Source organism: Patagioenas fasciata, chromosome 2, assembly GCF_037038585.1.
Source record: "Patagioenas fasciata isolate bPatFas1 chromosome 2, bPatFas1.hap1, whole genome shotgun sequence".
NCBI lineage: Eukaryota > Metazoa > Chordata > Aves > Columbiformes > Columbidae > Patagioenas > Patagioenas fasciata.
In genome coordinates, this window is record NC_092521.1 from 97,211,757 (window position 1) to 97,239,676 (window position 27,920).

Genomic DNA, 27,920 nt, shown 5'->3' on the forward strand with positions numbered 1-27,920 from the left:
TTGGTCATGCCATGTTGCTCTTTGAAACCTGTTTTGATTCTTGGTGATATTCAAGAAATTGCCGCGACTCAGAGGGCAAATCTTGATGTGCTGAGCAGAAGAGTGCAATGGATCTTTTTGCTTGCCAGGTAGCTTTCCTGACCCATGTGGCCAGTTGATCAAGATTCCACTGCACGCCTGAGAGAGTGAGAAAGATCCCCTCCCTCCTTAAATAATGACCGTGATGCTAATGGGATGAAATACTCTTCTTGATCAGCCTGGATGTCAGTCAAGCTCTGTCCCATCTCTGCCCCCCTTCCTCGGCAGGTCCCATCTGTGGGCAGAGCAGTCAGAATGTCCTTGGCTCTCAGACCAGAGCAATTACAAGCATTAGTTCTGTGCTGGGGTGTTAGCTCTTGTTCTCAAACTAATTCCAAATAATGAGCGTGCGAGCTGTGAAAAAGAAAGGTTTCTAACTGCATGAAGAAAATCAGTTCGCTTTCGGTGAAAACAGCACAATTTCTTTCAGGTATGGAGCCCTCAGGGCTCTGTCAGGGCTTTCTTTTCTCCTCCGCCTTCTTTTCCCTTCCCTTCCCCCTTCCCTCTCCCTTCCTTCACTCTTCCCTAAAAACCACTTCCCAGGACACAAAACGCAATGGATACAAGTGTTTCTATTTTATTTGGTTTTATTTTACTTTTTAATGTACTTCCTTTGATGTTATTTCATGTCATTTCTGTTTCTCACTCTGTTTCAGAGCCAGTGCTCACAATCCTTAACGCAAGCCCACGTGTAGCCAGGAGCAGGCTGCTGCGTTCTTCACTTTAGCTTGAACAAACAGCCCTTGCAGGCTGGCAAAGGCAAGTCCCAGAGCTGCAGAGAGCAGCAGCAGGAATAGAGGCCAAGCTTTCCCTGCTTCCTGAAGAGGGAGAACCTTGAGAATGAGGCGCGGGACTGACCATGCACAAAAGAAGAGGTATGTGGTACTGTGGGATCTTTTCCAAAGCATCACATGTAGCGATGACAAGCAGGTGTTTTGCCTTCCACAGCTTGTTTTGCTGCTGTGCTTCTTGGGCAGGGATGCACGAGAAGCGCTCTGGTCCCGGCCAGGCGCTGGTGTTGCCCGCAGGGAGAGCTGCCGAGTGGCAGCTGCGAATCCTTCCTGTTCCTGACAGGACACCAGTGGCTGCTCCAAAGCACTGGGTCCCCATGCAACATCTCTGCATCCTGTTCCCTACATCTGCCTTCTTTGTCTGTAACTTGTTTGGGTTTTGCCTGTTTCTTTCTACCTTGTTTGTTTTTTTTTGTTTTGGTGGTGGTGGTGTTGTTTCTCTTGTTGCTGTTGTTCTGGTTTTGTTGGGGTTTTTTAAGTTTGTTTCGTTTGGTTGGTGTAGGTCAGTTTCTATGAGTTGGTTTTGGTAGGCTTTTTGAGACTGGTTGTTCGAAGGTGGTTGTTTGACGCTGTATGACGTTGTTGGTAGGTTGTGTGTTCGTAGGTCACTGAAGGCTGGTTGTTTTAGGTTAAGGTTTGTTAAGTTTGGTTTAGGTTGGCGGTCTTAGCTGCTTGTTTCCGGTTTGATGGTTTAGCTTGGTTTGGGTTGGTTAGTTTAGGTGGGTGGGTTCAGGTTGTTTGATGTGATTTTCTTAGCGCTGCTCTGTGTGGTTTAGCTGAGGAGGTTTCTTTTTCTCGGTTTTGCTGGGTTCTTTGGTTGGTGCTGTTTTCTGAGGATTCTTTAGCACTGGTTGTGTTAGTTTGGTTTAGGTTTCTGGTTTTAGTAGCTTGGTTCAGTTTGTTGCGGTCGTTTGAGGTTGGTTTGAGGCAGGTTCTTTGAGGGTGGCTGTGAGAGGCTGGTTGTTGAAGGCTGGTGGGTTCAGGTTGCTTGATGCAGGCGATTTTTGGTTGAAGTTGTCTTCCGTCGGTTGTTGTAGGTGGCCTATCTGAAGCTGTTTTCATTGAGGCTGTTTTCTGTAGTTTGGTTGAGGTTTGTTTAGATGATTTTAAGTTGGGGGTGGGTTGGTTGGTTGGTTGGTTATTTGAGGTTGTTTCTTTTCAGTAAGCAGTTTAGGTGGGTTGGTGAGTGTCTGTGTTTTTAGGTAGGTTGGTTTAGGCAGGTTTGGTTTACATTGTTTAGGTCGCTTGAAGGGTTTCTGTTAAGGTTGGTTCAGGTTGTTTGGTTTAGGTTGGTTTAGTTATTTCCTGGTAGGTTGTTTAGGGCAGTGTTATGCACGGCGCATGTTTTGAAGATGGGTTCCTTCAGGCTGGGGTGGCTTAGATTGGTTGTTGAGGGTGCTTTAGGTGGTTTGGTTAGATGTACATTGTGTTTAGTTGGTTTTCGGTTGTGTCTGGATGCTTTGGATGTGAGTGCAGTCTCGCTGGGACATGTGTCCCCCCACTAATCACCAGGCTCGATTGGGCTGTTTCTGCTGTCTCGGCAGACGTCCCCTTCCTCCTTCCCTGCTCCACGTGTTTCCCCGCCTTGCTCAAAGAGGACGACGTTCCCCGCTAGAGGCGAACCGTTGCTAGGTCAAGGGTATACGGTAGCTGCGCCGTGCTTGAGGACCTCCAAACAAGCTCAGGGTCCGTTAGGAGGAGAACCTGGGGTAGTCAGGCTTCCAAGACTGCAGGCACATCCAAGTGAGACACTGCCTGGGGCAGGGTGGCTGGTGGTTGGGTTTTTGTTGTTGAGGTTTTTTAGGGTGTTTTAGCTTTGTTGTTGAAGTTGAGTTGATCTAGATTGGTTTTTAGCTTGGTCGTCGTAGGCTGGTTTCAGTGGTTCTATTTAGCTTTGGGTTGTTTGCTTTAGGTCATTTTGGTGTGGTTATGTCATTTGGTTTCCTATTTTTGAGGTTGGTTTAGATCGGTCGCTTTAGGTGGTTTTATCCTTTATTAGATTGGTTTTAAGTTGTTTGAGATTGTTTAATGGTTATTTTAGGTTAAGATTGGTTGGTTTCAGTTTGTTTAGCTTGTTCGGTTCTAGGTTGCTTAAGGTTGGTTGAGAAATGCCGGTTTATGTAGTTTTAGATTGTTTTAGGTAGGATTTTTTTAGATCATTTGGTTTAGATAGGTTTGTTTTAGGGTGTTTAGGTTGGTTTATTTTGTTTGGTTTAGGTAATTTGTTGTAGATTGTTTAAGGTTCCGTTTAGGTTGTTGGTGGCTGATTGAAGTTTTTTAAGGCAGATTGGTTTAGCTTCTTTAAGGTTGGTTTAGGTGAGCTGTTCTATGCTGGTTTGGGCAGGCTGTTCTAGCTAAGTTTAGGGCCAGCTCGTGGAGCAGCAGGCACCCAGCCCAAATGGCCCAAAGAAGCCGTGGCAAGGGGCCGTGCTCAGCGCTGCAGAGGAAGGCAAAAAACCCCCGGAGACGCTTGCCGTCCCACCTGGGGGAAAAAAAAAGCCTTCCTCCCCCCAGCTGCAGGGCACGAGAGGCCATCTTCCTGGTGCTTGAGCAGCAGGCAGGATCCGAGCCAAAAGGGCCCAGAGGAGCTCTGCAAAGTGGTCATGCTCAATGCTGCAGAGGAAGGCAAAAAACCCCCGGGGACCAGTGCCAATCTGCCCCGGGGGAAAAAATTCCTTCCTGACCCCAGTGCTGGCGATCGGCTGTTCCCTGAGCATGTGAGCCAGACCTGGCTCCTTGTCCCACAGGCTGCTCACGCCTCCCACGACCTGCCCCAGCCCTATCCTGTCCTGTCCTGTCCTGTCCTGTCCTGTCCTGTCCTGTCCTGTCCTCCCTTGAGCTGGAGTCATCTCCGGGACTCCCGAGAGTGCTCAAATGCCCCTGACCTGATGGACCTTGGCGGGGACTAGAATGCTTCCTGTGCCTGGTGGGACACCAGTGGTTGTCCCAAAGCACTGCAACCCCTTGCAACCCCTTTACATCCTAGTTCTTACGGCTGCTGAGCCTGGCTCCACAGGGGATGAAGATGGTGAGCTCTGCAGTGCTCCTCCCGAAGGAATTCCCTTGGTCTTGCCACTGCTATCCAGCTGAAAAGGATTTCCAGCCATCAGATAAGCTTGGAAGGTGGCCCTGGCAGTCCGTGTGCCATTCCTTCCCAATGCAGCAAGTGACGTGCTGCTACGCTGTCATTTATGGTGACGCTGTCTGCTCGGGAAGAAGTCCTGAATGGTTTTGTGCTGTTTACCGTATCTTTCCTTGGACTTGATAGCTCTTTTCCTGCTTTGGCTTTCATCCTTGATATCGTCCTTGAAGAGCTCTGCAGTGCTCCTCAAGAAGAAATTCCCTTCGTCTTGCCACTGCTACCCAGCTGAAAAGGATTTCCATCCATGAGCTGAGGTTTGAAGGTGGCCCTGGCAGCAGATTGTCTTACAGTGGAGAACCTCCAGCAGCCTCACGCAAGCTCTTCCTCCCTCAGCCCCTGCCCTGTGATGCCACCAGCTCCTCAAGTGCTTCCTCCGGGATGTGTAGGGGCTGCCCCCGGGCCAGCTCTGGCAGTGGACGCGGGACCCGGCTGCTCCCTTTGATCCTGCCCAGGGCATTGTGAGCTCTGCGTTGCCGGGTGCTGGCATTGTGACGTGGGGGTGACAGAGCCCCACGTGTGCAGCCCCGCCCGCCCCCAATCCGCCCAGCACCCTATGGAGGAAGCCTTTGGGGTGCTGGCCCCGAATCAGTCCCTGAGCTGAAGAGGCCCAGGAGGCTGTCCCTGCCCTTGGTGTGCATTCACTGGGCACAGCTGCTGGGTGTCCCTGAGGCCTCCTCCGCCGCTCGGCTCCCCAGAACAAACCTCCTGCTGTTTCTCTTCTCTCAGGCAGAAACCAGCCCTGCAGCCTCGAGGCCACCCTAGTAGCCATCTCCTCTCTGCCCCACATAAAAAGCCCGCTGGGTCCCACAGCAAGGAAGACCAGGGACTCAATCCAGCTGGACACAAACCCTTTCCTGAGGCATAAAGAGAGTGATTTTGAGAGCTGCAGAGAGCAGCAGCAGGAATAGAGGCCAAGCTTTCCCTGGTTCGTAAGAGGGAGAACCTTGAGAATGAGGCGCGGGACTGACCATGCCCAAAAGAAGAAGAAGAAGGAGAAGAAGATGATGACGGGTGTGGTACCGTGGGATGTTTTCCAGAGCTACGTGACACGTAGCCATGACGAGCAGACTTTTTGCCTTCCGCAGCTTGTTTTGCTGCCGTGCTTCTTGGGCAGGGATGCACGAGGAGCGCTTTGGTCCCTGCCAGGCGCTTGTGTTGCCCGCAGGGAGAGGTGCCGAGTGGCAGCTGCGGATGTTGCAGCCGCGCTGGAGCCCTTCCAAGCAGGGGCTGTTTTGGTGGAGGGAGGTTTTTGGTTTTGGTAGCTTGGTTGAGGTTGTTGAGGTGGTTGGAGGTGGTTTGTTTGAGGCAGGTTCTTCTTTGAGGGTGGTTGTGGGAGGCTGGGTTGGTGAAGGCTGGTGGGTTTAGGTAGCTTGATGGAGGTGATATTTGGTTGAAGTTGTTTTCCCCTTGGTTGTTTTAGGTGGGGTATGTGAAGTTGTTTTCATTGAGGTTGTTTTCAGTATTTTGTTTGAGGTTGGTGTAGGTGGTTTGGTTGAGGTTGTTTAGATGATTTGAGGTTGGGTGGCTTAGGTTGGTTCTGTTATAAAGCTTCAGTTGCCATGGGGGGACTCGAACCCACGAGCGGAGAGTCTGTTTACCCTTCTCCCACTTCCATGCAGTCATTAGCGGGTCCATCCTGGCTCCCGTGACCGGGACGCAACAGAAGGCTCACTCAGGGTTACTCGATCTACCCCCAAGATGGCTAGCGGCTGACCCCCTTCTGGTGGAGTCAAGTCAGTAGCCCCCTTAGGTAGGTGCCCATTTACAGCAATATGGGGAATCTGGCCATGCGGAGGCTTCCCTCGCCAGTTGCTGGCCCCCCATGTTACAGGCCCACGTTACAGTAAAACAGAAGCATACCTTATCCGCTTAATTCAAAAAGTCGTCGTCTGCCCCCGCGGTGACCAGCCGGAGTGGAACGGAGCCCCTCTGAAATAAAAGGTTCGGGACACGTCTGGGAGGTCCGTTTCTCTCAGGCGGTCCGCACAGCCGGGCAGAGCTTGTGCCTTCGTGGTGGCCAAAATTGACACGTGGAAACAACTTTACAACCTAGAAAGTCATAAAACTTTACAACGTGCAAGGTTATAAAGCGGGTGTGTTTATCTGATATCGGGCGCAAGGGGGATCGTTCCACCATTCATGCGCACCTTCTAACACTACGAGGTGTGTTTAAATACAGCAAGGTGTTAGGTATTCATAGTGACCCCAGGAACGCCTATACTTATTCATAACCTTTCCCCGCTTCTTATTAAAATGAGTCCCAGGTCATAATTTGCAAAGTCTCCTCCTAGACAGCTCCCTGTTGCGCCTGCGCAGTGCCATCTGGTGGTCTTGAGGAGGGGTCTTTGAATGAAAGCTCCTTCAGCTTGGTCTCAGTGAACTTTTTACCTTTGGCTCATTATGTTGAATTGACTGGGACCCAAGCTGCCAAGTCGATTGAAACCAGGCTGGCGCCCCCTTTTGCTCTAAATCTTTGTTATCTCGTCTCCTCAAGTTTACAGCTGGGTGCAGTAAAACTTCTTATCTTGGCAATCGAGGGGGTTCTGTTTTTCTTAGCATAAGTCTACATAAAGCTCTAAACTAAGCACTTCTTGTGTGCCTAAGCCTTAAAGTGGTAGTTTCTTAGTAGGCACCCATGATATGTTTAGTTAACCCTTGAAATGGTAGCTCCCTCTATCATCTCCCCTCCCCCCCATCCCCTGTCTCTCACCCCTTCTGCCCCCCTCTTCCCCCCACCCCCTTCCCCTGTCTCTCCCGCGCTCCCCGCTCTGTCCCCCCCTCCCCATCCTATCCCTCCTCACTCCCCCTCCCTCCCTTTCTTTCTCTCCCCCCTCCCTCCCTTTCTCTCTCTCCCCCCTCCCTCTCACTCCCCCCTCCCTCCCTCTCACTCCCCCCTCCCTCCCTCTCACTCCCCCCTCCCTCCCTCTCACTCCCCCCTCCCTCCCTCTCACTCCCCCCTCCCTCCCTCTCACTCCCCCCTCCCTCCCTCTCACTCCCCCCTCCCTCCCTCTCACTCCCCCCTCCCTCCCTCTCACTCCCCCCTCCCTCCCTCTCACTCCCCCCTCCCTCCCTCTCACTCCCCCCTCCCTCCCTCTCACTCCCCCCTCCCTCCCTCTCACTCCCCCCTCCCTCCCTCTCACTCCCCCCTCCCTCCCTCTCACTCCCCCCTCCCTCCCTCTCACTCCCCCCTCCCTCCCTCTCACTCCCCCCTCCCTCCCTCTCACTCCCCCCTCCCTCCCTCTCACTCCCCCCTCCCTCCCTCTCACTCCCCCCTCCCTCCCTCTCACTCCCCCCTCCCTCCCTCTCACTCCCCCCTCCCTCCCCTTTTCCCTAAAAAACACTTTCAAGGACACAAAACACAATGGATACAAAGTGTTTCTTTTTATTTTATTTTAGGTTCTTGAAGGTCGGTTAGTTGCTTGCTGTTGTAGGTTGCTTTAGGTGAGTTGTTCTATGCTGGTTTGGGTGTGCTGTTCTAGCTAAGTTTAGGGCCAGCTCGTGGAGCAGCAGGCACCCAGCCCAAATGGCCCAAAGAAGCCGTGGCAAGGGGCCGTGCTCAGCGCTGCAGAGGAAGGCAAAAAACCCCCGGAGACGCTTGCTGTCCCACCTGGGGGAAAAAAAAAGCCTTCCTCCCCCCAGCTGCAGGGCACGAGAGGCCATCTTCCTGGTGCTTGAGCAGCAGGCAGGATCCGAGCCAAAAGGGCCCAGAGGAGCTCTGCAAAGTGGTCATGCTCAATGCTGCAGAGGAAGGCAAAAAAACCCCCGGGGACCAGTGCCAATCTGCCCCGGGGGAAAAAATTCCTTCCTGACCCCAGTGCTGGCGATCGGCTGTTCCCTGAGCATGTGAGCCAGACCTGGCTCCTTGTCCCACAGGCTGCTCACGCCTCCCAGGACCTGCCCAAGCCCTAGCCTATCCTATCCTAGCCTAGCCTGTCCTACCTTGCGCTGGAGCCATCTCCTGGACTTGGGAGAGTGCCCAAAGGCCTCTCACCTGACGGACCTTGGGGGCAAGGACACTTTGGAAAATCCTGCTTCCAACTGTCCTGTCAAGAATTCCTGAGCAAACCTGGGCAGAGAAAACAAAATGCCAGAGATGAAACTTACTGCACGTAACAAGAGGACACAACAGAGATGACGGAGGAAAACAGCAAGAGGGGAAGGAGAGGAGGAGCAGAGAACACAGAAGTAAACGAGACCCTTGAATCTCAGCCAATCAGAGGAGTAAGAGAAGGGTTCCAAAAGACCAGGCTCTGAATACAAAGCATACCTCGTAAGGTTTTGTCTCCAAACTTTTCCTCTTTTGAAGGCAAGGTGCAGATCCCACGCTGTCCTTTGGTCTCCGACGATGTCCTCCAGCGGCGTCCTTCGGTCCCCGACGGTCTCTGGCGGTCTCCAGTGGGCTTCTGTGCACACACACACACGCACGCACGCACGCACGCACATATCTGGTTTTTATTTTCTATATCTACACATTTCTATTAACTCTAGAGTCTGTATACACGTCTACATGGAGAAGGAGAAAAAGTCTGACTTATTTGTGCAATGTGCAAACCTTTTCCCTTGAAGGCAAGCTCCAGCTCCAGCGCTGCCCTTGGGTGTCCTGGCCGTCTGTGGTGGCTCCTGAGGACTCCTCCCGGTGCTCTGGGGCTGCCGACCAGAAGATGGCAGCGACTCTCCTCGCCTCTTCCCCAGGCCCCAGGGCAGAGGAGATGCCCCGGCATGAGGGCCGGGGATGCGGGCTGGGAAGCCGGGCTCACCTGCGGCTCCAGAGCGGCTGCTGCTCCAGCCCGGCCCATCCCATCCCGTCCCATGCCCCGGAGGCGGCTAGTGGCGGCTGCGGGGGCGGCGCCGCTTGTGCCCAGGCGCCTGCTTGGGGGCTCTGGGAGAGCCCCCGGCCGTCCTGCGGCGCTTCGGGCACCACGGCGCCGGGGGCTGCCCGCCCATGCTGCTCTTGTGCCCCAGCAGCCCTGCCTGAGGCGGGTCCACGTCCATCGGCTCCGCCTCCTCCCGAGGCGGGTCGATGTCCATGGGCTGCTCCTCCTCCTCCCGGGGTGGGTCAACCTCCATCGGCTCCTCCTGTCGCCTGTGGGCGGTGCTGGTGCTCGCGACAGGCTGCCGCCGTTTCTTGGGCGGCGGAGCCATGGGCCGGGGGGTCCGTGAGCCTCCTCTTCTCTCTTCTGCTCGCTGCGGCCTCTTCTCTCCGAGCGCTGGCGCGGCTGGCACGGCTGTGCTCCAACTGCCACAACAGAGGCTCGCGGCGTCCCCAGCGAACGCTGCGGTGGCCGGCATGGCGGCCCGCAGGGCCACGAGGGCCCCGTCGCGGGGCCATTTTGCTCTGCAGTGCTGTCAGTGCTTGCATTTGGTTTGCCTCGCCTCGCCTCGGATGGAACCAGCTCGTTTGCCTTTTGTCTTGAGGAAAGACCGACAGCCGCACATCTTTTGACAATATCTTTTACCAGCACGACAAACCTGGCACTTGTATTGCAGAATTATCCTGTGCTAAGGGATTCTGCTATTTCTTTAGTGCTGTAGGATGAAGAATGCAAAAGGTGTTTGAAGAGACAGTGCTCGTTCCCGCGTTTACCGGCACACGGGGCGGGGCCGAGGAGCGACGGCTCTGCCATCCGCTCGTCGGGGCTGCTGGCTCGGTCTTTGCGGGAGGCGGTAGCGATTGCTCGGGTCTGTGTCCAGCATGGCGGCCAAGGCGAGCAGCAGCCCCTCTCAGCTGCTGCTGCCGCTCGGTAAGCGGCGCCGCGACGCTTCCGCGCTCTCCCGGTGCCCGGGCGGGGCTGCGCTGGGGCCCGGCCAGTGCCCGGCGGGCGGGCGGGCGGGGAGGACGAGGCCGCTTGCGGGCACGCGTGGGTGGCGCGCTCGGCGCCGCCGCTTGGCGGGCAGCTGGAGCGGGGGGAGCGGCTGTGCCCGCCGGGTCCGGCGGTGTCGGCCGGTGCGGGAAAATCCCGTCGAAGATGTTACAGGCTTGTGAGTATTATTTCTGCTTGTTGTTGCTGTTTCATTTTGTGTTTCCTGAGGGAAAACTTGCTGTAAGGTGTGTAAGCAAAACGTGCTTGTTTTTTTGGAATGTTTGCCGGCTGAGTAGTTTCTGCCTTGGACTGAATCCTTGGGGGTGATCTGTTCGGGGCAGCCCTGTCATAGGGTAGCAGTTGCGTGAGTGATCCTTGTCATCGGGTTCCTACCTGGTAGCCTTGATTTGGCGTGGGTTGTTGTGTTGAACTTCTCCGTAGTGAGTTTGGTTTTCCATTTCCTGAAGGTCTAGGCAAAGATTAAACAAATGAGTGGACTTAAAGAGAAGTATTTATTATTTGGTCATGCCATGTTGCTCTTTGAAACCTGTTTTGATTCTTGGTGATATTCAAGAAATTGCCGCGACTCAGAGGGCAAATCTTGATGTGCTGAGCAGAAGAGTGCAATGGATCTTTTTGCTTGCCAGGTAGCTTTCCTGACCCATGTGGCCAGTTGATCAAGATTCCACTGCACGCCTGAGAGAGTGAGAAAGATCCCCTCCCTCCTTAAATAATGACCGTGATGCTAATGGGATGAAATACTCTTCTTGATCAGCCTGGATGTCAGTCAAGCTCTGTCCCATCTCTGCCCCCCTTCCTCGGCAGGTCCCATCTGTGGGCAGAGCAGTCAGAATGTCCTTGGCTCTCAGACCAGAGCAATTACAAGCATTAGTTCTGTGCTGGGGTGTTAGCTCTTGTTCTCAAACTAATTCCAAATAATGAGCGTGCGAGCTGTGAAAAAGAAAGGTTTCTAGCTGCATGAAGAAAATCAGTTCGCTTTCGGTGAAAACAGCACAATTTCTTTCAGGTATGGAGCCCTCAGGGCTCTGTCAGGGCTTTCTTTTCTCCTCCGCCTTCTTTTCCCTTCCCTTCCCCCTTCCCTCTCCCTTCCTTCACTCTTCCCTAAAAACCACTTCCCAGGACACAAAACGCAATGGATACAAGTGTTTCTATTTTATTTGGTTTTATTTTATTTTTTAATGTACTTCCTTTGATGTTATTTCATGTCATTTCTGTTTCTCACTCTGTTTCAGAGCCAGTGCTCACAATCCTTAACGCAAGCCCACGTGTAGCCAGGAGCAGGCTGATGCGTTCTTCACTTTAGCTTGAACAAACAGCCCTTGCAGGCTGGCAAAGGCAAGTCCCAGAGCTGCAGAGAGCAGCAGCAGGAATAGAGGCCAAGCTTTCCCTGCTTCCTGAAGAGGGAGAACCTTGAGAATGAGGCGCGGGACTGACCATGCACAAAAGAAGAGGTATGTGGTACTGTGGGATCTTTTCCAAAGCATCACATGTAGCGATGACAAGCAGGTGTTTTGCCTTCCACAGCTTGTTTTGCTGCTGTGCTTCTTGGGCAGGGATGCACGAGAAGCGCTCTGGTCCCTGCCAGGCGCTGGTGTTGCCCGCAGGGAGAGCTGCCGAGTGGCAGCTGCGAATCCTTCCTGTTCCTGACAGGACACCAGTGGCTGCTCCAAAGCACTGGGTCCCCATGCAACATCTCTGCATCCTGTTCCCTACATCTGCCTTCTTTGTCTGTAACTTGTTTGGGTTTTGCCTGTTTCTTTCTACCTTGTTTGTTTTTTTTTGTTTTGGTGGTGGTGGTGTTGTTTCTCTTGTTGCTGTTGTTCTGGTTTTGTTGGGGTTTTTTAAGTTTGTTTCGTTTGGTTGGTGTAGGTCAGTTTCTCTGAGTTGGTTTTGGTAGGCTTTTTGAGACTGGTTGTTCGAAGGTGGTTGTTTGACGCTGTATGACGTTGTTGGTAGGTTGTGTGTTCGTAGGTCACTGAAGGCTGGTTGTTTTAGGTTAAGGTTTGTTAAGTTTGGTTTAGGTTGGCGGTCTTAGCTGCTTGTTTCCGGTTTGATGGTTTAGCTTGGTTTGGGTTGGTTAGTTTAGGTGGGTGGGTTCAGGTTGTTTGATGTGATTTTCTTAGCGCTGCTCTGTGTGGTTTAGCTGAGGAGGTTTCTTTTTCTCGGTTTTGCTGGGTTCTTTGGTTGGTGCTGTTTTCTGAGGATTCTTTAGCACTGGTTGTGTTAGTTTGGTTTAGGTTTCTGGTTTTAGTAGCTTGGTTCAGTTTGTTGCGGTCGTTTGAGGTTGGTTTGAGGCAGGTTCTTTGAGGGTGGCTGTGAGAGGCTGGTTGTTGAAGGCTGGTGGGTTCAGGTTGCTTGATGCAGGTGATTTTTGGTTGAAGTTGTCTTCCGTCGGTTGTTGTAGGTGGCCTATCTGAAGCTGTTTTCATTGAGGCTGTTTTCTGTAGTTTGGTTGAGGTTTGTTTAGATGATTTTAAGTTGGGGGTGGGTTGGTTGGTTGGTTGGTTATTTGAGGTTGTTTCTTTTCAGTAAGCAGTTTAGGTGGGTTGGTGAGTGTCTGTGTTTTTAGGTAGGTTGGTTTAGGCAGGTTTGGTTTACATTGTTTAGGTCGCTTGAAGGGTTTCTGTTAAGGTTGGTTCAGGTTGTTTGGTTTAGGTTGGTTTAGTTATTTCCTGGTAGGTTGTTTAGGGCAGTGTTATGCACGGCGCATGTTTTGAAGATGGGTTCCTTCAGGCTGGGGTGGCTTAGATTGGTTGTTGAGGGTGCTTTAGGTGGTTTGGTTAGATGTACATTGTGTTTAGTTGGTTTTCGGTTGTGTCTGGATGCTTTGGATGTGAGTGCAGTCTCGCTGGGACATGTGTCCCCCCACTAATCACCAGGCTCGATTGGGCTGTTTCTGCTGTCTCGGCAGACGTCCCCTTCCTCCTTCCCTGCTCCACGTGTTTCCCCGCCTTGCTCAAAGAGGACGACGTTCCCCGCTAGAGGCGAACCGTTGCTAGGTCAAGGGTATACGGTAGCTGCGCCGTGCTTGAGGACCTCCAAACAAGCTCAGGGTCCGTTAGGAGGAGAACCTGGGGTAGTCAGGCTTCCAAGACTGCAGGCACATCCAAGTGAGACACTGCCTGGGGCAGGGTGGCTGGTGGTTGGGTTTTTGTTGTTGAGGTTTTTTAGGGTGTTTTAGCTTTGTTGTTGAAGTTGAGTTGATCTAGATTGGTTTTTAGCTTGGTCGTCGTAGGCTGGTTTCAGTGGTTCTATTTAGCTTTGGGTTGTTTGCTTTAGGTCATTTTGGTGTGGTTATGTCATTTGGTTTCCTATTTTTGAGGTTGGTTTAGATCGGTCGCTTTAGGTGGTTTTATCCTTTATTAGATTGGTTTTAAGTTGTTTGAGATTGTTTAATGGTTATTTTAGGTTAAGATTGGTTGGTTTCAGTTTGTTTAGCTTGTTTGGTTCTAGGTTGCTTAAGGTTGGTTGAGAAATGCCGGTTTATGTAGTTTTAGATTGTTTTAGGTAGGATTTTTTTAGATCATTTGGTTTAGATAGGTTTGTTTTAGGGTGTTTAGGTTGGTTTATTTTGTTTGGTTTAGGTAATTTGTTGTAGATTGTTTAAGGTTCCGTTTAGGTTGTTGGTGGCTGATGGAAGTTTTTTAAGGCAGATTGGTTTAGCTTCTTTAAGGTTGGTTTAGGTGAGCTGTTCTATGCTGGTTTGGGCAGGCTGTTCTAGCTAAGTTTAGGGCCAGCTCGTGGAGCAGCAGGCACCCAGCCCAAATGGCCCAAAGAAGCCGTGGCAAGGGGCCGTGCTCAGCGCTGCAGAGGAAGGCAAAAAACCCCCGGAGACGCTTGCCGTCCCACCTGGGGGAAAAAAAAAGCCTTCCTCCCCCCAGCTGCAGGGCACGAGAGGCCATCTTCCTGGTGCTTGAGCAGCAGGCAGGATCCGAGCCAAAAGGGCCCAGAGGAGCTCTGCAAAGTGGTCATGCTCAATGCTGCAGAGGAAGGCAAAAAACCCCCGGGGACCAGTGCCAATCTGCCCCGGGGGAAAAAATTCCTTCCTGACCCCAGTGCTGGCGATCGGCTGTTCCCTGAGCATGTGAGCCAGACCTGGCTCCTTGTCCCACAGGCTGCTCACGCCTCCCAGGACCTGCCCAAGCCCTATCCTATCCTATCCTATCCTATCCTATCCTATCCTATCCTATCCTATCCTATCCTATCCTATCCTATCCTATCCTATCCTATCCTATCCTATCCTATCCTATCCTATCCTCCCTTGAGCTGGAGTCATCTCCTGGACTCCCGAGAGTGCTCAAATGCCCCTGACCTGATGGACCTTGGCGGGGACTAGAATGCAATATATCTGTGATCACCGTTTATTTTTTATGTATTTCATAACTATAGAATTTACATATTTGTGAACTGTTCAGAAAAAATCATTTTAGTAACAAGAGAGTAGTAAATAGGCCATAGGCAAATTTCTTTAAAAAAATGAAGAAAATTCTGTTTCTTCTTAGAAATATTATGTGGAATCACTATCTGGAAGCATATTTTGCTCAGTTTCTTTTGAGAAGGGTATTATTTTCTAAAATGCCCAAGAGATTTAACAACACACACACACACACACACACACACACACACACACACACACACACACACACACACACACACACACACACACACACACACACACACAATCTCTCTCTCTACACACACACACACACACCTCTCTACATGTAAAAGCTGACATTTTTTTTCAACTTCTTTAGGAAGATGCAGACACTCCTTGGACGCAATTTATCTCACTTGTTCTCATACTGATCTCAGGACATCCTGTAGCTGGGCAAAAATTCACATTTCTAAACCTGCTTATGTACACAGCAAATGTGAAATTTAACTGGACACACATATTAGCTTCCTCATTTCGGGGAGGTCAAAAGGAGGTTCTTAGGGACACGGTTTAGTGCTAGAGTTAGGTTATGGTTGGACTCGATGATCCTGAGGTTTTCTTACAACTGAAATGATTCTATGATTCCATTTTAACAACCCTTCAAATAAAGATTAATTACATGTAAGGTACAGCTCTTCTCCATTGCATTCAGTACATCACTTCTGCTGCTGTTTTCAGTCTTTTCCACAAGATGCTGGGGAGGACAACCAGATGTATTCATTTCCTCTGTAATCACTGTTGCTTTGACATTCACCCAAGACCTCTTGCACCAGGATACCACCCTCTGATTACAGGACACATTACTGTTATATCCCCACCTGGACCATAAATACTCTCCAAAAACACTGCATGTCACTCCATGCTGTTTAGTTCCTGTGCCAGGGTTTGCGATGCAAAACACCAACAACCATAACCAATATAAACATTTTGGCTTTGAAAGACTTTCAGTTTAAGAAAAACTCCACCCCACAACAGAGAGTGCCCTACAACCAAAGCTCCAATACAACCTGCCCCCTTAAGCCACTCTCTCATTCTTCTGCTGGTATATATTGAATTTTATTCCACAAGCTGATTCCTGTATAGCCCCTCCAACTAATCTGGGCAGGCAACTTCATTAATCTTTACACAGCAGCCTGCTCAGTAGCTGTCAAGTTGGAATACTGTTGGTCTTTGGAAAAGTCAGCTACTACTCAAAGGTCCCTAACAACCTGGATCACCTCTCTGAAAAGGAAGAGGGAATTTCTGCAGCATCTCGATGTATTGCTGTTGAATGTTAATTTACTTTGTGGCCTGAAAGGCATCTGGAAGCAGAATATGATTACTGAAGAGGAGAGACCCTAATGCATTATATCCATCCCTATTTGTTGCTGTGGTTACAGTTATTAAAGACCATAATAAGACACATTATACCAGATTAGAGGAAAAAAGAAACTAATGATCGCCCTATCATTTTCCTATCTTCTTCCACAAAAGAGTTCAGACTGGTTTGAAAATTAGTGTTATTAGACCTGACGTCAAAGGCAAGAAGCATTTTATCACTCAGCATTGTTATCAGTGATAGAACATAGAAATAGTACAGCAAAGCTCAATGGGGAATAAAAAATAATTTCTTAAGAAAAAGAGTAGGGGCACTTTCATTCAATTCAAAACTTAGTTATTCCTATGCATAGAGTACCAGGTACGCACTGGCCAAAACCAACCTCAAATCTCTTATAGCTGCTATTTGATGGGGAAGCAACATCAGGGACTCAGAAGTCCTATTGTCAAGCAACAAGAAGAAGAAAGTGGTTGACTGAAGAGAAACCTCTAGCATTTTGTATTCCCTAAAACATAATCCGTTTTTCCAGGTCATGACTGAGATGTGGCCTCTCCTCCCACACTCAGGCCCTCTGAAAAAATGTCTCATGCAGCAAGGGTCTTCTACAATTTCTCTTTATTTCTATGTGCCAGGATAGGACAGAATGAATTACAGGCTCATTCACTGTCAAGTTTGCATGTCTTCTTTCGCAACTAACATTTACTTCAATCTTCTATATACATAGCTGTTTGACATAATTGTTCAGAGGTTTATTTTTCAGCCTGCCTAATACTCTTTCTGATGTCTCAGTGATATACAGAATAGAATTCCGTATTTAAGATTTGAAGTACTCATAAAACTGTGTTACTGATTAAAGTCTGCCAAGAAAGGCAGTTAAGGTAACATTTTGAACAAGATTCATCTTAGACTTTTATAGAAGACAGTAGCAACAACAGAAAAGCATGCAAGATTGGAGTGAAAAAGTGAGCCTTGAGTAAAGGATACTGCTAAGATTTAGCAATAACCTTAAAGATTCAGTACAGCAGGAGAAAATAACCAGAGCATATAATGACCTGCCACACCCTCACCACCTGCCAGACACTATAGGAAGGAAAAGCAATCTCAGAAGACCCTGCTAATGGCTCTCCAGCCCTTCATACAGTCAATGCAACACAAAAATACAGAAAACAGGAGGTCCCCTGTACAAATATTTGTTCATAGGCATCCTCCTTTTTTGTGCTTTGCTGCTAGCCTCAGTATCTGTGGCAGGATGCAACCCTTCCCCCCCACTCTCTCCCCCCCCCTCCTTCAATATGGAAGGAGTAGGCACATCTCCCTCTCTATTACTTGAGGGTAACAGCTTCTTTTGTTGGCGCCTAGCTATTGATTATCGAAAATTGAATAATAACACCGCACCACTAATAGCTGCCGTCCCAAACATAGCCTCGTGGTGACTGTAATACAAGCAGCAGCCCACCCATGGATGGCTGCTTTAGATGTTAAAGATATGTTCTTCATGATTCCCCTAAGGGAAGAAGACAAGGCACAATTTGCTTTTACCTGGGAAGGGAAGCAATACACTTTTAATCAGCTTACTCAGGGGTACAAACACTCTCCTACTATTGCCCACAATGCCCTTGCTGCAGTCATTGACACTGTACAGGTACCGTCAGGCATTTGCATATATCAATATTTAGACGACATCTTAGTGGGCGGAGACAATAAGGAACAGGTGGGGCAAGTAGCAGAAACTCTTTGGAATTTATTAACACAGAACGGATTAGATATTCCACCGTCCAAGTGCCAGGGTCCCAGCCACGAAGTTAAATTCCTAGGGGCTTGGTGGATAGGGGGAGCCATAGCAGTGCCTGATGATGTTCTGGCTACCATAGACAAGGGGCACACCCCAAACAGCAAAGCAGACTTGCAGTGCCTGTTGGGTACATTAGGGTACTGGAGAAAACATATTGCAGGATTCTCAGTGATTGCCCGTCCCCTATATGACCTACTCCGAAAAAACAAGAAATGGAATTGGACTCTACAACATACAGAGGCCCTTAATGTTCTAAAAGATGAACTTAAAGCCTATCAGAAATTTGGCCCGCTACATCCACAAGACCCATTAAGAGTGGAATGGGGGTTTGCAGAACATGCCTCCTATTGTGCTATATTCCAGAGGGGGCCAATAGGGCCAGCTAGACCTTTGTTGTTCTCTTCCACCGCATTTAAGGGAGCTGAACAACGATATTCGGAGTGGGAAAAGGGGCTTCTCTCACTTACCTGAGCAGTTAAGGAGGCAGAGAAACTGTGTACATCACAGAAAGTTATTGTACAAGGCCCCTTCCCTCTGTTGAATTCAATCCTTAAAGGGTTACCCCCCCGAGGGGGTGGCACAGAACGCAACGGTACGAAAATGGTACGCCTATTTAGAGGGAGTTAGCCAATTGTTACTACTAAAGGAGGGTTCTGTAAAAGTTTCAAAACTTCAACAACCTGTGAACGCTGATCAGGTCCTGTTGAGCCTGCCTTCTAAACCCTCTCCAATAAAAGAAGCACCTAAGCTAACTCAGGACTCAGACACACAAGGAGTCTGGTTCACTGATGCATCAGCCCATTGGGTAGGGACAAACTGGCAGTACAAGGCAGCAGCATTGGAGATTGCTACTGGAAAAAGAATAACAGAGGAGGGGGAAGGTAGTGCTCAAGTAGGAGAACTGCGTGCTCTCTTATTAGCAGCAGAAGGAGGAGCCTTCACGATTTACACTGATTCCTATGCAACCTATAAGGGTGCCACTGAATGGATATGCCAATGGGAATCCAACCAGTGGGAAGTAAATTGCACCAGAGTGTGGAGAGCTGAAGATTGGCAAAGACTATTAGAGATAGGCACGTCACGACCTTTGAGTGTGGGCTGGGTAAAAGGACATGCAAAGGATGGAACCCCCGCTGCCAAATGGAATCAACAAGCTGACTTTCTAGCCCAGATCAGGCTAGCTGAAAGCATACCAGAGGAGTGGGCACAGTTAGCTGAATGGTTACACCTTAAGCAAGGCCATTCTGGAAAAGCAGATCTTTATTACGAATGCCGATCCCGGGGTTGGCCAGTGTCCGTGGGAACATGTGAAGCAATTCTCACAGCCTGTCCACAATGTCGGATCAGACTTAAAGCTGATCACCCAAATCAGGCCCCGGTCCTACATATCAGGCAGGGCAAGACTCTCTGGAGCATGTGGCAAGTTGACTATGTCGGGCCATTGAGACCCTCTAATGGAAAGAAATACATCCTGGTGGGGGTAGAGCACAGTTGCCACTCAATGGAAATAAGAGATAGAAAAGGCCACAGCTTGGGTGCAAGGACAGGGAAAGTGGGGAGAGGTGCTTCTTCAGGAGCTCCTTCAGGAACTTCAAAGAATAAAGGAAGTTTTTTTTTTTTGATTATGCCTTGTTTCTACTGGCAGATATTATTTATCTACAGGGCTCTAGGGAAGTGACATTAATAAATCCACCCCCTACTGAGAAGTTATCGCCATACAGAGAAAATGAAGGACTTTGGTGGGGGGGAGGGAAATAAATCTTACACTTTCTTTGTTTCTTTTTCCTATGACACCTCTGTAACAGAGGCTGGCAGCATACTGTGTGCTGTACCCATCCAGCAGCACTAACCTGTCCTTTCCTGGCAACCTCTGTACATATCCCAGCGGCTAACAGTCCCGAGGGCAACAAAAAGAGCAATGCAATTAAGCATCATTTGCTGCTTGGGCGTTCTTTTGAAGAGAGTGAGTGTTTTCTTTGAGTCATTGACACTAAACATTTGGTACATTTTATTTTTGAACATAGCTCAGTGAAACAAAAGAAACTGCTGAAGCAGAAAAATAAAATCACATGCACATTACTTCCACAGTGCTACTAATTGTTTCCAAATGACAAGTCAAAACATCTCTGATTTTGTTGTTAGGAGATTAATTTGGACAGCTGAAAAAGTTACTCCAACCCTTCAGATACTACCCCTGCAATCTGAGTGCAAGATCATTTTATCCACAAAAATCTTATTTGCATACACAAACAATGTTAATGTTGCTTCAGTCAGTATTTGTTCTTCTTCAGATCACCACAAGATGGGGGTTTCTGTTTGTTGGTAATGCAGCACTCATCACACTTGAGGAGAGATGTGTCAGGCTAAACACTTTAGACCCTTGTCCAAATCAGAACCCACGTAGCAAGGTGGGCAGGTTGGCGGACATTGCAGGAGTACAACATAATCCTGCTGGTAGTCCTGCCAGAATGATTGATTACTAATACTTTCAAAAAACCCACAAACAGGTGTTGTATTTCAAGTCCTTAAAGACTGTAACTCAGTGCTTCTGTTGTTTCTGTGGTAACAAAATAGTATTAATAATATAATTTAATGGCTAAACAACAGCAGCACTCCAGCTAGTGTGCTAGCCATGTGCTCATTAGCTAGAAATCATGATGTACCAAAAGCTCATTTGAATTGGGGCAATCATTTAAAAAATATTATTCTAGCTTCAAGTCACAACATATGATTAATGATCCAGTTGCAGGACTACATCTGATGGTGAAGATTTTCTTATTCCTCATTAGAAAAAAGGTGATCAATCCCATCGGTTTTATAACACTGTATCAGATCTGGCTGGGACAGAGTGAATTTTCTTCATAGCACTTTGTATGGTGCTGTGTTTTAGATTAGTGACCAAAACAAGGTTGATAACACATTTTAGCTGTGGCTGAAAGCGCTTGCACAGCATTGGGGGCCTCTGTTTCTCACTCTGCCCCCGCTCAGCGAATAGTTTGGGGGCGTTGCAAGAGGTTAGGAGGGGACATGACCAGACAGGTAACCCAAACTGATCGAAGAGATATTCTGTACCATATAACATCACACTCAGCAATAAAAAGGGAGAGGAGGGGATTTTAGGGGGATTAACTATCTTTTGGTCACGAACTGGCTGAGCAACAGTCTACTTGTGGGAGGTGGTGAGTGATTGCCTTTGCATGACTTTTGCTTGCTTTGTCTCTTCTTCCACTTACCTTTTGCTTATTAAACGATTTAAATCTTGATGTACAAGTTTCCTTGCTTTTACTCTTCCTTTCCTCTCCCCCCATCCCATTGGGGGTCAGAGAAAGCAAACAAGCAGCTGTGTGGTGCTTCACTGCCTTCCAGGGTTAAACCACAACAAAGATGAAAAGCTAACTGAGTCAGAAAAGGTTAAACAGTGTGACTCATAAAAATTTTTGCCAACATACTCATAACACACACCCACCTCACCCCAACACACACACAGCTGTGTTTTCGGGTTTGGCATTTAGGCAGAAACCCCAATTCACACAATACCCCACGAGAAAGATCCTTGTCTGGATTTTGAGAAGACCCCAAAGGCCTCCTCTAGTCATGGCAGGGCTGACAGCAGCTCAGCTGGATCTAGATCCTCAATATTAGAGATACAAGAAACAGTACAATGCAGTACAAGTGCAGTCAGGCAAAACACTGGATGCAGAAAACGTTTCTGCCAGTGCCATTCTGAAGATGCAATACTCACGTAGGAGAGCCTGTATGTAGGTGCAAAGGACTCCAAAATGCCCATTCTCCTTGAGCACAGAATCTAGAGTCATCTGTTCATGCCCACAGTCAGTACTCAGGGCCCCACCAAGTTTTAGGACAGCCCAAACATTGCCAATTACTTCAGGTCCCTGCATGGGCTGTTTGCAGAGTTCCTGCTCTGTATGCATGTCTGCAATACCATAAATCATTTTTGATGAATAGGACCATTTCTCAGTCAGCAATAAGCTGCATGCAAAAAGGCATACGTGAACATTTAGAGGAGTCACTTAGGGTTTGTTCTGTTTTAAAGTGCCAAGCTTAACACCTAACAGGACATTTCACACTCTGCTCCAAGTAGACATGGAGAAGCCAAGTCCCATCTGCCAAGAGCAACTGCTGACTCAGCTCTACTGCAAACAGAGCCCAACTCTCACTTGCATTGATCACAGTTCCAAAAGTGCAAGAGCCAGAAACTCAAGTAAATAAAGTCAGGATTCTGCTTTGGGATCCACACTTGGTTTTAACGTGGACTTAGCCTTTCAGAACAAACTTGCCAAGTGCTGTTGACAGTCTTCCACTTCCTTTGGACCTCATTTGCCTAGAATTAGATGTTTTCTTTGTTAGGACACCACTTTGTAAATAATTGATAAAATTGCTAATTTCTGAATTGTTTTCTCTTAGCTCCTTACAGTCAAGAGAATCATAAACAATTAATACATCTGTTGGCTCAACGGCAAGTCTTCAGTCAGAATGCTGCAAATTCACCTCTGTCACCACTACCACATCCCCCCAAAAATCTATTTATGTGCTCACAAATGTGAAAGAAAACATTTTAAAAAACCCTACACAGGTCAAGGTGATGTGTACAAGCTTAGTATGCTACCAAATTCACTTGTTTGGTACACAAAAACTACCGAGCTTGCTGGATAGACTTAATGTTTTGAGAGGCAATTATCTTGCTTTAACTTCACCGGAACCTTAATAAGTGCCTGTTTTTTATGGTCTGAAGTGAAAGTTAGTCCTCAGTCCATGACTTTGGCAGCAGGTATCCATCTAACACTCCATAGGCATCAGGCTCAAAACACTGACCCCGCTGAATTTATGAGGTAAAGTCCTGACAGTTTCAATTAAGCCTGAATCCCACCCCAACACAGCTCAGAGCCATCATGTGGGCTCCAGCAGACAAGCAACATTTATCACCTCCAGCTCTTCTGTTTTGCTGGAGATTAACACCAGGAGAAAAAGAGGCAACAAGAGCAATAGTGCAACAATTTTTTCAGCTACCCCAGGTTCACAAGGCTATTTTACTGGGCTGTGCTATGGAGCCTCAAAGCTGCAGGAGCTGAGGAGGAGGCACTTGGTTGCTGCTGTTGCTGTGACGAAAACCTCCAGCAGAAGGGAGACAAGAGCTACAGCCAGTGACACCTTCCACCATGGCTGCCTAATCCAACAGACTCCTGAGAGCAACATAGCAGGTGCCTTTCAAGATGGAAGAGAAGGCAGCACCCACCAAGACACTAAAACTGAAAGAGAAATACTTAAAGGCTGTATATGCTTGGATCTATCAAAATCAAGATGGTCAGGATAGGGAAAAAAGAAAAAAAAAAACCAAAAGACAATGCCATAAGATCAATTCTACCTTTTTTTTTGTTTCTTTTCAGGAGCCCTGGTCTGCACAAAAACACTACTTCGAGGTTGTGTTCAGCCCGACCAAAATAAAAACCCTCTTGTTGACTTTAATCAAGCTCCAGTGCCCTTTTGCCTTCTGAAAAAGAAAAGGCAAGAAAAACAAACAAATAAGAAAAAAAACCCCGAAACCAACAACAACAACAAACACAGGAAAAAAACAACAACAAAAAACCAACCAAACAAACAACAAAAAACAAACCACAAACAAAAAGCTAAATCATGGTGGACACACTTTGGCTTTGTTTGAATGTTAAAGTCTACAGATAGCTGCACACAGACACCATAAACCTACCACAGAATCTGACACCACTGGCAGATATTGTACAAAACGGCCCCAGAAAAGGAAGGGGCAGGGATTATCAGGGAAATCGGTTTTGCATGGAAATGGACATTTATAATTTACCTCCTGATACACACAAGCTTCCTCTAGAGAGACTGGAGTTCAGCCTGTGAGTGCTGGTTGATCTCTGTCAGTATTTCTTTTGGGAATACTGAGAAAATGGAAAAATTATTCTCTTCTTGAAAAGCTGCTCATGGACATGAGAAATTTTCAGTGCAAATCTAACTTTATTTTCCAGTTCCCTAAAGGCATTTTGTTCTGAAGGTTTTGCCATCAACTTTAAAACCATACTTCAAATAGAGTCAATAAAATTAGATTAAAACAGAAGATTTTAGTCTGTTGTGATACCAGACTGCACACCTGCAAATCAAGATCGAAGAACTCTCACTAGGACTAATATAGAAAACTGAAGCAGTGCCATACATCAGATTTACTTTTCATCTTGCACTAGCAATGCTTACATTTTCAGAATTCTGTCTTGAATTTAATTTCACTTCATCAAAGCAGGATGCTAACCTATAGACGGAGTTTTACCATGAACACTAATAAGGAAGCATTTGAGAAGGGCGAGTGTTTAAGCCCCTCATACAAGTGTACATATATATGTCTAAGGCACAAGAGACTGCTAGGCTCTGCAGGTGATAGTTTTGTACAGTCCACAATTTGTAAATGAGAGAAATATCTGTTAGTTTCAGGGGGGAAAAAAAAATCATTTAATTACTGTCATTAAGAATAAAATTCAGTTTCTCTTCTGGCCAGCTCAATGCTGATGCAATGATCTGGTCCTCAAGGAATCAAAAGAGTCTTATGGTGGCAAGCAAGAAAATTTCACCCTCCCACAGAGGCAACAGGAGCCAGATTCTCACCTCTGTTCCAGGAAAATATTACAAAATACTACTAATGAGGAATTCCTCTTTTATAGAGCCATAGCATGTCCAACAGCCCAACGGTGGTCAGCCTTCAAGGCTACATCTACAGGGTCAGATGGAACAGGGCCACAAACAGGTGTCTGATCCTGAGGCCAAACAGCACAGGCTGGCCTGTCTGATCTACTATAGGACCCAGTGGCCCCAAAGGACACCTGTGAAGAGATCCAAACCCGGGTCAGTCTGGTGAGAACAGTCCCTCGTGTGCCACCACCCCACCACATCCAGACACTCACACAAACCAGCAGCACACGAGGGAACGACTCAGAAGAATGAGAGAGCAGCGTTCAAGCTCATTCATTTAGCAGCAGAAGTATAGTCTGAGAGTACCTGTGGGCTTTACACAAGAAAGTACAGCACTGAGCAAGCCCTGAATGGTGAATTAGATACCGCACATTGATGTTGTTGTGGCTGTAGAGGTCACATGTCAAAAATAAAGCCTCCAAATGGGATGGATCCCATGGCCTTTGCAAAATGAGCATGCCCAGTAGTTTTGATTCTCCTCTAGTTAAACGGAACAGCCCAAAAGAGGTATCAGAAACCAAGATCTTATATGAAGGGTAAACAAGAACAACACATGATGAAACACGCCATTGTATCCAGGAATCAGGAAAAGCCTAGGAGGGAAGCAAATAGAGGAAGGACTCAGCTTTATGTTGCATTAGCAAGGATAGAAAATCTGCAGTTGTTTGTCACACTGTATGTATTCACACTTACAGTTAATAATAACTATCAGGTTCCCTTCAAGACCTGCTGCAATAAAATGAGTGCTTAATTATAGCTCAGAACAATAATCTTTAGTCATGCTTCACTTTTTAAAAATCCCAGTGTCAGACTTTTGTGTAATTATGCCCTCGATAAGCAAATGTGCGTCACAAGAGTTGCCAGCCAGCTACAAAAAAAGCAGGTTTCTCTCCATGGCAGCAAGACCAGCATCCAACAGGCTTTTCTCACCTGCAAGAAACTAGTTTGAAAACAGATCGCAAAACTGAAACAAAACAGGACAGGCCATATTTACTCTGGAAGCAGACCTAAATTTTCACTTAGAAAAATGCAGAGGTACAAACATTGTTTTTATGATTACACTAGACAGACACAGTCTATGGACCTGCCTGCTCTCAAAACCTTTGTCAGAATTAGGCTACATTTCCTGTTGCAGGAACTCAATGTACATTAGCTTGGAGCTGCTGCAGCTTGGATTGCTATACACTATGTATTAAACCAGCCAGGTCTTTTCATGATCTTTGGGCATGGAGAGGAAGCACTTGCGTATCAACAAACCATGAATGGAACTCTGTGCACAGGTAATGAACCAAATGCTATTTGCACATTTAACAGAGTGAAACACTCTTGTATTTGTTGTTTTGGCTCACTACCAGAAAAAATAATATACAACCATCACAATTACATTGGCATGGATTTTGTTATTAATTTCCTCTAGGTTCTTAAATTATAGAAATAAATTCAAACATGTAATTATACTTTGATGCCTGCAAACCTTGCCAATGGAGACCTGAGTCAGCGTTGTGGTATTGCACAGAACAACTAAAAAAAACTCAGGGAAAAGGTAAATAATACACAAAATATGCAATTAAAGCATCTGCCACCCTCACAGCTCAACCTTAATTCCACACCGCCATACGCTGAAAATAGTCACTAGGAGTGCCTGTGTAGCATCTGCAAGCTTGAATTCACCACCAAGAAAAAAAAAGTCTTTTATTTTATGAAATAAGGCGTTGGAATTATTGCCCATGAACATTCAATAGACATCCATCATTGCCTGTTTCTGCTCAGTGCTTAGCAAGAACCTCAAGAGCATTTCCACTGCAGGCCAGGGGCACCAAGCCACCCATGTGCAGATCTGCCATAATGTCCCAAATTCTGTGGCAGGCCCTATGCAGCATTTTAATAAGACAAGGGAGAACTCATTTCTGTACCTGTCTACCACAAATCTTGGCCAAGTTGCCTAAGTCCTGGGGCCGAGGACACGCACTTCTGCTACAGTCCAGCTGCAGATGGTAGCTCCTTGAGGCATAGTATCTCATCCCCTTTAAGCTAGGTGCTATACTTTGATCTCCTCATCCATCAAACAGGCATAATGACTTCTACTTTCCTTGGAAAGTCTTCCAAGATCCAGTTATTGCTTAAAACTAGCATATATGATCTTATATAGACCACAGGAAAATGAATTTCATTGCTTAAAACACTACTTGGGACCAAAGCAAGGTCACAACTGCAGCACAGGACCACATGGCAGGCAGGTAAACCTGCTGTGCCAGGTTGTGTCACCCAGCATAGACCACCTTCCCCTCCACCCCATCCTGCCCCCATGGCAAGCAGTTTCCAAGAACTGTGTCTAGAGAATAGGAGACAAAGAAAAAGATGCTATGAAACATGGAAATAGCATCCTGAACTACTGTTGGGACCTGGGAATAATCTCTTCTGGCAATATCTGGTCATCCCAACTGAAGACACATCTATGCCACGTGGCCTAAGCCAAGCAGCACACATGGTGTGAGACCACGTCCTGTTCTGATTGCCAGCCCGCACCCAATTGGATACAGCTGTATTTGGGTAGCATAGCACCCAGCGTAATCAGTCCAGCCTAAGATAATGAACCAAGCATGCTTGGTTCTGGAGTTGTTACTGCACACAGAGCCAGCTCAAGCCTCAAAAGGCAGACTTCCCTTAAACAATATTTATCCACATGCTCCAAACTATCCAAGCAAGGTGATGCCAAGACTTTTAATAGGATTCATAATGCAGCTATTTTCAGATCTTAGTGCTAAGCTAGAGATCTGCATTTTCCAAAACATTATTTAAAAAAAGAACAGATGACCTGGGACTGTGAAGCCTGGAGAAGAGAAGGCTCAGGAGGATCTCATTTTTGTATATAAATACCTGAATGGAGGGTGCAAAGATGACAGAGCCAGGCACTTTTCAGTGGTGCCCAGGGGCAGGGCAAGGGACACACACTGAAACACAGGATGTTCCCTTGGAACATCAGGAAACACTTTTTCACTGTGAGGGTGATCAAGTGCTGGCACAGGTTGCCCCAGGAAGCTGTGGAGTCTCCATCCTTGGAGACATTCAAAAGCCATCTGGACCATCTTGGTGACCCTGCCTGAGCAGGTGAACTGGACAGGATGACCACCAGAGGTGTCTTCTAACCTCAAACACTCTATTATTCTGAACAATACCTGGACAGGTACAATCCCCATACCTGGGGTACAAGAAACAACGGCACACAGGTTTGTCCAATTGCTGTTAAAGGCAGTACTTGGGCTGCCTGTGGTGTTCAGAGTTGTGCCCTAGAGTGGTTTGTGTATTGCGACTGCTAAATTATGAGGCCTGTCCAAAAGGTCTGCAAAGGATGAGGACCAACCCAGAGGTCTTTAGAAGACCTGAAAATCCCTGGACTATGATTTCCACCTCCTCTACTGGAAGGCATTCAGTGTTTCTTTTTTTATCCCCAGTCTTCACTACTAGGAAAATAAGTACATTGACAAAAATTTCAAGTATCAGGGGATTTTTAAATGAGACACTGGGAAGAACTGGAAGAATTTCATATTTAAACACAAAACTTATCTATTTAAATTCTGCCTTTTAGACTACGTGCTTTCTCAAACTCTGATTCTAACCACAACCTTTTCTACCATCAAGAAAAAATGCAAGCTTCCTGCTAAGCACTGTTATCTCATCTATAAGCTTGTCAAATATGTTGTTATACATAAATGATGAATCTAACAAACTACTGTCAGTGTGCACTTTCTATGCTCAAAAGGGTAATAAAGTCTTGTACTGCTGTGTTGATTATTCCATTAGCTGAAATATCAGGAGTCT

The 27,920-nt window shown here is 47.4% G+C and overlaps 2 long non-coding RNA genes across 3 annotated transcripts in view; both read left to right on the forward strand.

Moving 5' to 3' along the window:
• LOC139827218 (uncharacterized) overlaps positions 1–27,920 on the forward strand; it is a 376,663-nt gene that overhangs the window by 63,954 nt on the left and 284,789 nt on the right. The window lies entirely within an intron of this gene.
• Positions 84–27,901, forward strand: LOC136098197 (uncharacterized). Of its 2 annotated transcripts, none has more exons than XR_011737562.1 (3): positions 84–953; positions 11,066–11,284; positions 21,804–27,901. It is a non-coding gene; the product is annotated as an uncharacterized lncRNA (long non-coding RNA). The 2 variants fall into 2 exon arrangements; XR_011737561.1 differs by lacking the exon at positions 84–953 and adding an exon at positions 9,648–9,752.